The sequence below is a fragment of the Sphaeramia orbicularis genome, chromosome 15, assembly GCF_902148855.1.
Source record: "Sphaeramia orbicularis chromosome 15, fSphaOr1.1, whole genome shotgun sequence".
Taxonomy (NCBI): domain Eukaryota; kingdom Metazoa; phylum Chordata; class Actinopteri; order Kurtiformes; family Apogonidae; genus Sphaeramia; species Sphaeramia orbicularis.
Genome location: NC_043971.1, coordinates 27,570,651 through 27,579,409, shown reverse-complemented (window position 1 = coordinate 27,579,409; position 8,759 = coordinate 27,570,651). Strand labels below are relative to the sequence as shown.

Below are 8,759 nucleotides of genomic sequence, written 5' to 3'. Positions count from 1 at the left end.
ATATATATATATATATATATATATATATATATATATATATATATATATATATATATATACTGTATATATATATATATATATTTATTTATTTATTTATTTATTTATTTATTTATTTATTTTTTTTTTTAAGTGACCAGTCATCAGATTTTTCACAGCATAACTTTCTCTTAACATTTTTTTGGTGGTACATCACTTAATTTTCACCAATTAATGATTGGTTCAATCAGGAATCCTGACTTACATTTCCATTTTAACTTTTTTCTATTCTATAGTTTTTAATTTTCCTACATACGAAATATAAGCAATTAATGTGCTTTCATGAACCAGTCAAGTTAAATCTTTACTCCTCAATGTTTGATCGATAAAATTGATTCTGATAATGAACGCAAAGTTATAGCCAATAGACAATACTTCAGATATATTGCTACAAAGAAGCAGTTTCTCAAACCTTTATGCTCCACATACAGTCCACCACCCAGCAACACAGAAGATCAATACAGTGTGGACAGTTTGTGAAAATGATTATTGTCACCAATTCAATATCTGACAAAATAAGAAATATGGCTTCAATCTCCTCTTCTTTTACCTTAAATAATAGCCAGAAAAGCAGAACATTATGATGCAACAGAGGATATGACCTTTAACTCTTTTGGATATGAATTTTTTTTGTACATGCATCCTTTGTCTGGAGCACAAATATACAGATCTGCTCATGTTTCAATCCCTTATCGAAACTCTCTTTTTAACAGATTTACTGTGATTAAAAAATGTCATTACTTTCTTGGTTACACACACAAACACAGACAACATAACTGAGGTCTCTGGGGGAACCTTTAATGGATGCCTTGTTTTTGGTGCACAGATCAATTAGCCCACCAGAGCTCTTCATTGCATCCTAAATTAACTAAACACATAAATACATTTGGCCTGCTTTCAGCCCCACTGCAGACATTACATACAACGATGCCATCTCAAGACTTTAATTAGTACAACAGACACACACACACAGACACACTCACTCACATTTCCATCATTAGCTCTGATTAACCAGCAAGCATGATGCTCTTGGGTCCAGCTGTCATGGGAACCAATCGGATTACACTGCTTCGGGAAAACAACGTAATCTGACATCTATCTATCTATCTGTCTATCTATCTATCTATCTATCTATCTATCTATCTATCTATCTATCTATCTATCTATCTATCTATCTATCTATCTATCTATCTATCTATCTATCTATCTATCTATCTATCTATCTATCTATCTATCTATCTATCTATCTATCCATCCATCCATCCATCCATCCATCCATCCATCCATCCATCCATCCATCCATCCATGTAAGAATTTTCTTCTTCAGAGGTTCATCCGTCTGTGCTGAGTGTCACCTAATGTGCCCCCTGCACATTTCTTTGTACAGAAGGAAGATGTAAAAGCATCTACACTGAGAGGAAATGGTATTAATACATCAACCTTATTCACTATACAGATTCTGATTTTGTCGAACACAGTGAAAGTGTGAAAATTACACAATAATGCCCGCATTCCATTTAGGTGCATCATTGCCAGGACTCTCTGGTATTGTACATGTTGGCTGACCAGCACACCTAACGACACTATCATTATTGATGATACTGTGAAAAAAGCTGCTTTCTGCGATGACATGTCAAAATGACTGCTGTAGGAGAGGTCATTACCTCCGCCAGGAGGTTTTGTGATCGCTTTGCTTTGTGTGCATGCATGCGTGTGTGTTTGTTTGTTAGCAACATAACTCAAAAAGTTATGGACGGGTTTTCATTAAATTTTCAGGAAATGTTGATTCTGGCACAAGGAAGAAATGATTACATTTTGGTGGTGATTTGGGGGGGGGGGGGGGGGGGGGGGCACTGATCTGCCGTGTCAGAAGTCTGCACTCTCTTAGTGCTTTTCTTGTTTTGTATATGCTTAAATACTGGTAAAAACGCATGTTGCAAAAAGTTTTCTCAGCAATGTGACAATTTATGTCATTTTTATTTGGATAATTCTTTATATACTTTCAACTTTTTGAACAATTTGGTCTGAACTAAAGCTCACTCTTTTTCTGTTCTGTTTTAATTACAACAGAATAAAAAATTGTATTCATCTTTCAGTACATCACAGTCCAGTGGAATAACAGCAACCACATCAATATAGATGGAGGACATGGGCTAAATAAATAAATGTGTTGATTTACACAGGTGCAGTGAGCATAATAGAATATAATGGAATTTTCATTTTGTGGCATGCATTAAACAGTTACTGAAAATCTGTGCAGGAGTGACACATGCATACTTTACTTATTCTCAAGGAGAACATATTCGCAGTATGAAAGGTTTTATAGACTTACATTTAGAGTAGTATGAGTCCTGGACCATTCTGGGAAATTAAATACAAAGGAACAGCTAATGTGTTTATTAGAAGAGGAGCTCTCATGTTTGGGTAAGCATGCACAGAAAGTCAATTCATCTTTGAATAAACAACTTTGTGAGACAGTGTTAAGAATCTGATGAAAGAAACATGACCCAGGTGGGACTTAAACCCACAATCCCCAGCTCCGGAGGCTGATGCCTTATCCATTAGGCTACTGGGCCTACATTTAAGAAGATTTGATTCAGATTTTTCTGTTAAATGCCCAGAAGTTCCCTGCCTTCAAAGACTGGCAGAACTGAGAATAAATTGATTAACCTCTGTTGTTGCTGGGGTGGATGGTGGTCTGCTCGATTTGTCATGTGGTTTTCAAATAAAAAAACTAACAGATCTATTTTACTGAAATAATAAAGTCAGTTATTAATTATATTATTTTGAATAATGCAAAGTCCAAAACACTGATTTGAGTTTTTTACTTTTGACTTTTTGTCACACTTGAACTTCACGGTTAACATTTGTTTCTGAAGGGACACCACAAACTGGGTCAGACACAATAACAATTATCATTTGTTTGATCACTTTAGTTTAGGAATCTGCCAATGTAACAGAATTAATTTGTAGCATGTGTGATTCCACTTGCCATCTCTCACACTGTTTATTTTATTAATTACAATTTTATTTTATCATCATTAAATGCAGCACCCCTGCTGACTGGGGTCGAACACCCTGGGGAGATAGCAACAGTTTTGCTGCGTTGTCTCCCTGATGATTGACATGCATTGTCAGTTCTGTCATTATTTTGTATCATTCATCTTAATTTCATATCTAAGTGGTTGTTTTAAGTTATTATATTTTTGTTATGCTTAGCCCCCGATCGGTCAAGCATATTCTTTTGTGAGAGGGATGTCTTTTTTAAACTTATTTGTTTGTAGCATGATTAGCATGTGGTGTGTTAGCTAACTTGCAATTTTTTAATTTTAGCCTCATAGTGTGAGAGCACGTTTGTGTGTTTCTGATGAGACTGACGGTATATTCTCCTTCCAGGTATGCATTGTGCCTATTTTATGTTCCTTTCAAAACTAAATAGAACAGTTTTGCTGTGCTGTCTCCCTGCTTCACAGTGTGAGAGCACATTTGGGTGTTTCTGATGAGACTGATTCTATACTCTCCTGCCAGGACTTAACAGCCAGTGTCAGAAGTAGTTTGGTCTCTGTCTGGTCCTGTTTAACACAGCACACAAACACTACTGTTACAATGGCACCGTGACCCGTTTGTCTTTGTGGTGATCAAATTTTGATTTGGAGTCTGATTTTTGAACTGTGTTTCTGTGTGATGAATGTGGCTAGAGTGTACCATAGAAAAACAAGAAGTACTCGGAGAGCGCAGACCTCCGCCAAGGCAGATCGGTGCCCCCCCCCCCCCCCCCCCCCCCCCCCCCCCATGTCTGTCTGTCCATCTGTCCGTGTGCAAGATAACTCAAAAAGTTATGGATGGATTTTGATGAAAATTTGAGGAAATGTTGATACTGGCACAAGAAACAAATGATTCAATTTTGGTGGTAATCGGGGGTGGGGGTGGGGGGGGGCACTGATCTGCCTTGGCGGAGGTCTGCGCTGTCTTTTCTAGAAAAGCACACGCCCTAGCCTGGACCGGATAGGGGGTGTGCTGCTGTACAGACCCGAAAAAGTGTGTTGCATTGTCATGGCATGTTGTGTCCTCCACAATGTGGCACACCAGCATGCCATACCACTGCCAGAGCTGGACATCCCAATGCCAGTCCTGCCTGGGAGGCCATTCAAGCCTGGCAACATGTGATTTCAGCCATATAATAATAAGGCAAGGACACAAAATTCACTTGTTGATAAATGCATTTAATGTGGTATTAATGTCTGTGAGTACATTTACAAGTCGGTCCAGCCGCTCATTGATGCTGCCAATTGCCCTCATGATTACCTCCATCAAGGAGGTTATGTTTTTGCCAGGGTTTGTTTGTCTGTCTGTCTGTTTGTCTGTCCGTTAGTGTGCAACATAACTCAAAAAGTTATAGACAGATTTTGATGAAATTTTCAGGGTTTGTTGGAAATGGGATAAGGAAGAAATGATTAAATTTTGGTGGTGATTGGGGGTGGGGGGGCCCACGGGGGGGGCGCAGACCAGAAAATTTCATCAAAATCTGTCCATAACTTTTTGAGTTATGTTGCACACTAACGGACAGACAGACAAACAGACAGACAGACAGACAGACAGACAAACAAACCCTGGCAAAAACATAACTTCCTTGGCGTGGGGGGCCCCACAGGGGGGGCCACTGATCAGCCTTGGCGGAGGTCTGCGCTCTCCGAGTGCTTCTAGTTTCCTCTTGCGATTCCAGCACACACTCCCACTATTACGGCAACTGTCTGCTCAAACAGGGTGAGCTCATCCTCTCCCCCCGCCTGTTTTGGTGGAGGTCTGCACTCTCCGAGTGCTTTTCTAGAAAAGACAGCGCAGACCTCCGCCAAGGCAGATCAGTGGGCCCCCGTGGCCCCCCACCACCACCACCCCCAATCACCACCAAAATTTAATCATTTGTTCCATGTGCCAGTATCAACATTTCCTGAAATTTTCATCCAAATCCGGGCCAATGATCTGCCTCCGAGTGCTTCTAGTTTATTAATGGTTTGTTCTTATTATCTGATCATGCAGAGCTTCACCTGCTGCACAGCCTGGTGGCTCCAACCAGCAGGGAAACTAGTTGGCCCACAAGAGCAGGGGAGTAGTGTAGGGCCAGATGACATGTCCCCACAAGATCCTGATGTTGACCTTGAGTCAGTATACTCACAGTTCTGCTCTTTAACAAGTGATAACTCCACTGTGATTATTCAAAATACACAAAGACTGTCTGCAACTGATAACCTTTTTCACACTGATGTGCTGGTCCAAGATACTGTGAAGCTTCAAGCCATGTTTGACAGTGGCTCCATGGCCTGTTCTTTTACTTACCTTTTCAGTAAGCCAAAGGTGGACACCTGTGAGGAGGGGTGAGTGTCAAGACTGGCCTCATGTGGCTTTGATATCAGCATTTGATATCAACATTCCCGGTCCCAAAGATGTGGTGGCAGACACTCTCAGCTGTGAGCCTTTTGTGCACCCCAGTGTTCTCCATCAACTCACAAGTGTGCCCTATGGTGCCCTCCTGGAGGAAGCAAATGCCTTGGGACGTGACTGTGTGCAGGGTGTGTTTCGGTTTTCCTGTGATCCACTTAGCTGCCTGCAGCAGTGTCCCCTGACTGTGGCCTCCATCAGTTCAGTGGTAGTGCCCCAGCATCCACTTATCTCCTCGAAGACAGTGTCTGCTGTTCTGGAGTATTCTCTAGAAAAAGACGGCTTGCCCCCTCATACGTTCTGCTTGACGTAGCTCACTCAGTCACTTCTGCCATCTGAGCTGTCTCATTTGTCCAAAGATAAACTGACATCCATGCAACGTGCTGATCCATGCTTGGGTCGGGTACTTAATTTTGTGGAACATCAGAGACGGCCATTGAGACAAGAATGCCCATATGAGCCAGCTGAAGCATTGTGGCTTCTTTAACACCGGAAGCAACTTACTGTTAAAGCAGGTGTTCTGTATTGCACTTCAAAGGATGCTGTGACAAAGAGACAGACTTACTGGTATGTTGTATCCACGATGAGGCAGGTCACCAGGGGCAGAAAAGGACGCTCTACTTGGCTAGGCAGCAGTTTTACTTGATTGGAATGGAGAGGGATGTCAAGGATTAAGTGCAGCTATGTTACCATTGTCTGGTTAGTAAGTCTCCAGAATGGGAAGCCAGGGCACCATTTGAGAGTGTTAGGACCTCTAGACCTCTTGAGATGGTATGCATTGATTTCTGGTCAGTGGAACACTCATCCAACAAGTCTGTAGATGTGCTCATTGTGACTTGCCATTTCACTAAGTTAGCTCAGGCCTACCTCTGTCCCAACCAGTCAGCTAAAGCTGTTGCTCATCAACTGTGGAACAACTTTTTCTGTGTGTATGGCTCCCCTAGAGCAAAAGCATTCAGATCAGGGTGCAAAGAGCAGCCTGATTGCAGAGATGGTCCAAGTCGCTGGGGTTGAAAAGTTTCATACGACACCTGACCATCCCATGGGCAATGGAGCACTTGAGAGGTTCAATCACACCTTCGGGAACATGATCAGAGCCCTTCTACCCAGAGCCAAGCATAAATGGCCCCAGCTCCTGTGTTCACTCACCTTCTCCTACAATGCAACAATCCATGAAACCAGAGGCTTTGCTCCTTTTCTACAGATGTTCAGCAGAATCCCTAGGTTGTCTGTGGATATGATGTTCCAGTCTGTACTTATGGATGAGTAAATGGTGGATTATGATGTCTATGTGCAGTGTCTACAATGCGAGTTGGCAGAGGCTCTCAGGATTGCTCAGATTTCGACCATGAAACAACAAGAGAAGCAGACTAAGCTTTAAGATGAGGGGTGCACCTGTGGAGGTTGGGGATAGGGTCCTGTTGGAAAACCAGGGAGAATGAGGTCAGAGGAAGTTGGCTGGTCACTGGGAGGGTCACCTGTACATTGTTGTGGAAAAACAGGATCACACTCACACCTTCAGACTCAGGAACTCTGCAACATACCAGGAGAACACAGGAACTGCACAGGAACTTTATTATGCCTGTTAACTTTTACCTCTTCCTGCTGATCCAGAGGATTGAGGCTCCTTTGTCAGTGACCAGACTGATGGGGCTGTAGATGAGTTTGTAATTGGTGCTGAGCATGACAGTGTGACTACTCTTCATGGATGTGGACCAGAGGACAGGACTGTCCATTGGATCTCGCAGATCCCACTCTCCACTGGAGATCTGTTGACTACCATGGGCGATATGGACAAGATCAGATTGGATCTGACACTCCTGACAAAACCCTGATGATCACAATGAGACCAGACCAGAGACTAGATCTGGCAGACCGGACCAGTCTGACCCTTATGGTCCTGCTGTTGTTACTGTTGACTGTCCTGTTGACTTACCTGTCTTTCGACTAGCTGTTTCTACTTTTCCTGTTGACTTGCTGCCTCCTGATGTTGGGTCCATTGTTGCATCAGAGGCAGGACAAAACCTTACCTGTGACAGTCCACAGGGAATATGGACTAGATATGGGAGGGTTGTTTGGCCAGTTGTCAGACTTATTCAGAACATACACCAGAAAGTTCTTGCTGGTTGCTAGGATTATTTTGTGTATTGGTCTTATGTTTGTTCATGTGCTGCTGCAAATATATAGCCTATAAATTCCCTCTCTTTTGAGGAGGATTTGATTCCTCTTTTTTTTTCTTCTCTATGAAGTAATGACACCTGTGTGTGACTACTAGTATGGGTGTGTCCTGGCGGATAATGTTTGTGCTGTTTTATAACATGATCTGTGAGTTATTTAACATGTATATGGGCATGTTTACCAATGAGTGCTGGAAGGCTTTGCAAACCTTCCTCATTCTAATTCTTCAGAAATAGTCTTGTGACTGGTTTACTTGGTATCTGTGAGCTTAATACTTAAAGTGTACAGTGCTGTTTTTTTTCTCATTTCCTCTTGAGATGTTATTGATACCTGGTATGTTTGTGGGTCTAGTGATTTCAGACTCTAGTCTCATTTCTCATTTTGTGTATTTCTTTTGGTTTGGTTTCTATAGGCAAGTGCAGATCAGGAGGGGGGAGTATATCGGAGTTAATATTTAGCATGTGTGATTCCACTTGCCATCTCTCACACTGTTTACCTCATTAATTACAATTTTATTTTATTGTCATTAAATGCAGCACCCCTGCTGACTAAGGTCATGTACACCACGGAGATTTTTTTGGCTGTGCTGTCTCCCTGATGTCTCCCATTATTTTGTATCATTCATCTTAATTTCCTATCTAAGTGGTTGTTTTATATTATTATATTTTTTGTTATGCTTAGTTCCTATCGGTTGAGCATATTCTTTTGTGAGAGTGACAATGTTTTGTTTTTTTTTACTTATTTGTCCGTAGCATGATTAGCATGTGGTGTGTTAGCTAACTTGCATTTTTTTTATTATTGCTTTACAGTGTGAGAGCACGTTTGGGTGTTTCTGATGAGACTGACTATACATTCTCCTGCCAGGTATGCGTTGTGTCTATTTTGAATTCCTATTAAAACTAAATAGAACAGTTTTGCTGTGCTGTCTCCCTGCTTCACAGTGTGAGAGCACGTTTGGGTGTTTCTGATGAGAATGACTCTATACTCTCCAGCCAGGAATAAACGGCCAATGTCAGAAGTGGTTTGGTCTCTGTGTGGTTATGTTTAACACAATGCATGAACACTACCTCTACACTAACACATTTTCACTTTTGGTCTCTTCTCATTTT

General features: G+C 41.5%; 1 non-coding gene across 1 annotated transcript; it reads right to left on the bottom strand.

The window, feature by feature from the left end:
- Positions 1-2,539: 2,539 nt before the first annotated feature.
- trnar-ccg (transfer RNA arginine (anticodon CCG)) lies at positions 2,540-2,612 on the bottom strand. Its single transcript has one exon. It is a non-coding gene; the product is annotated as a tRNA-Arg (tRNA).
- Between the last annotated feature and the right edge of the window lie 6,147 nt (positions 2,613-8,759).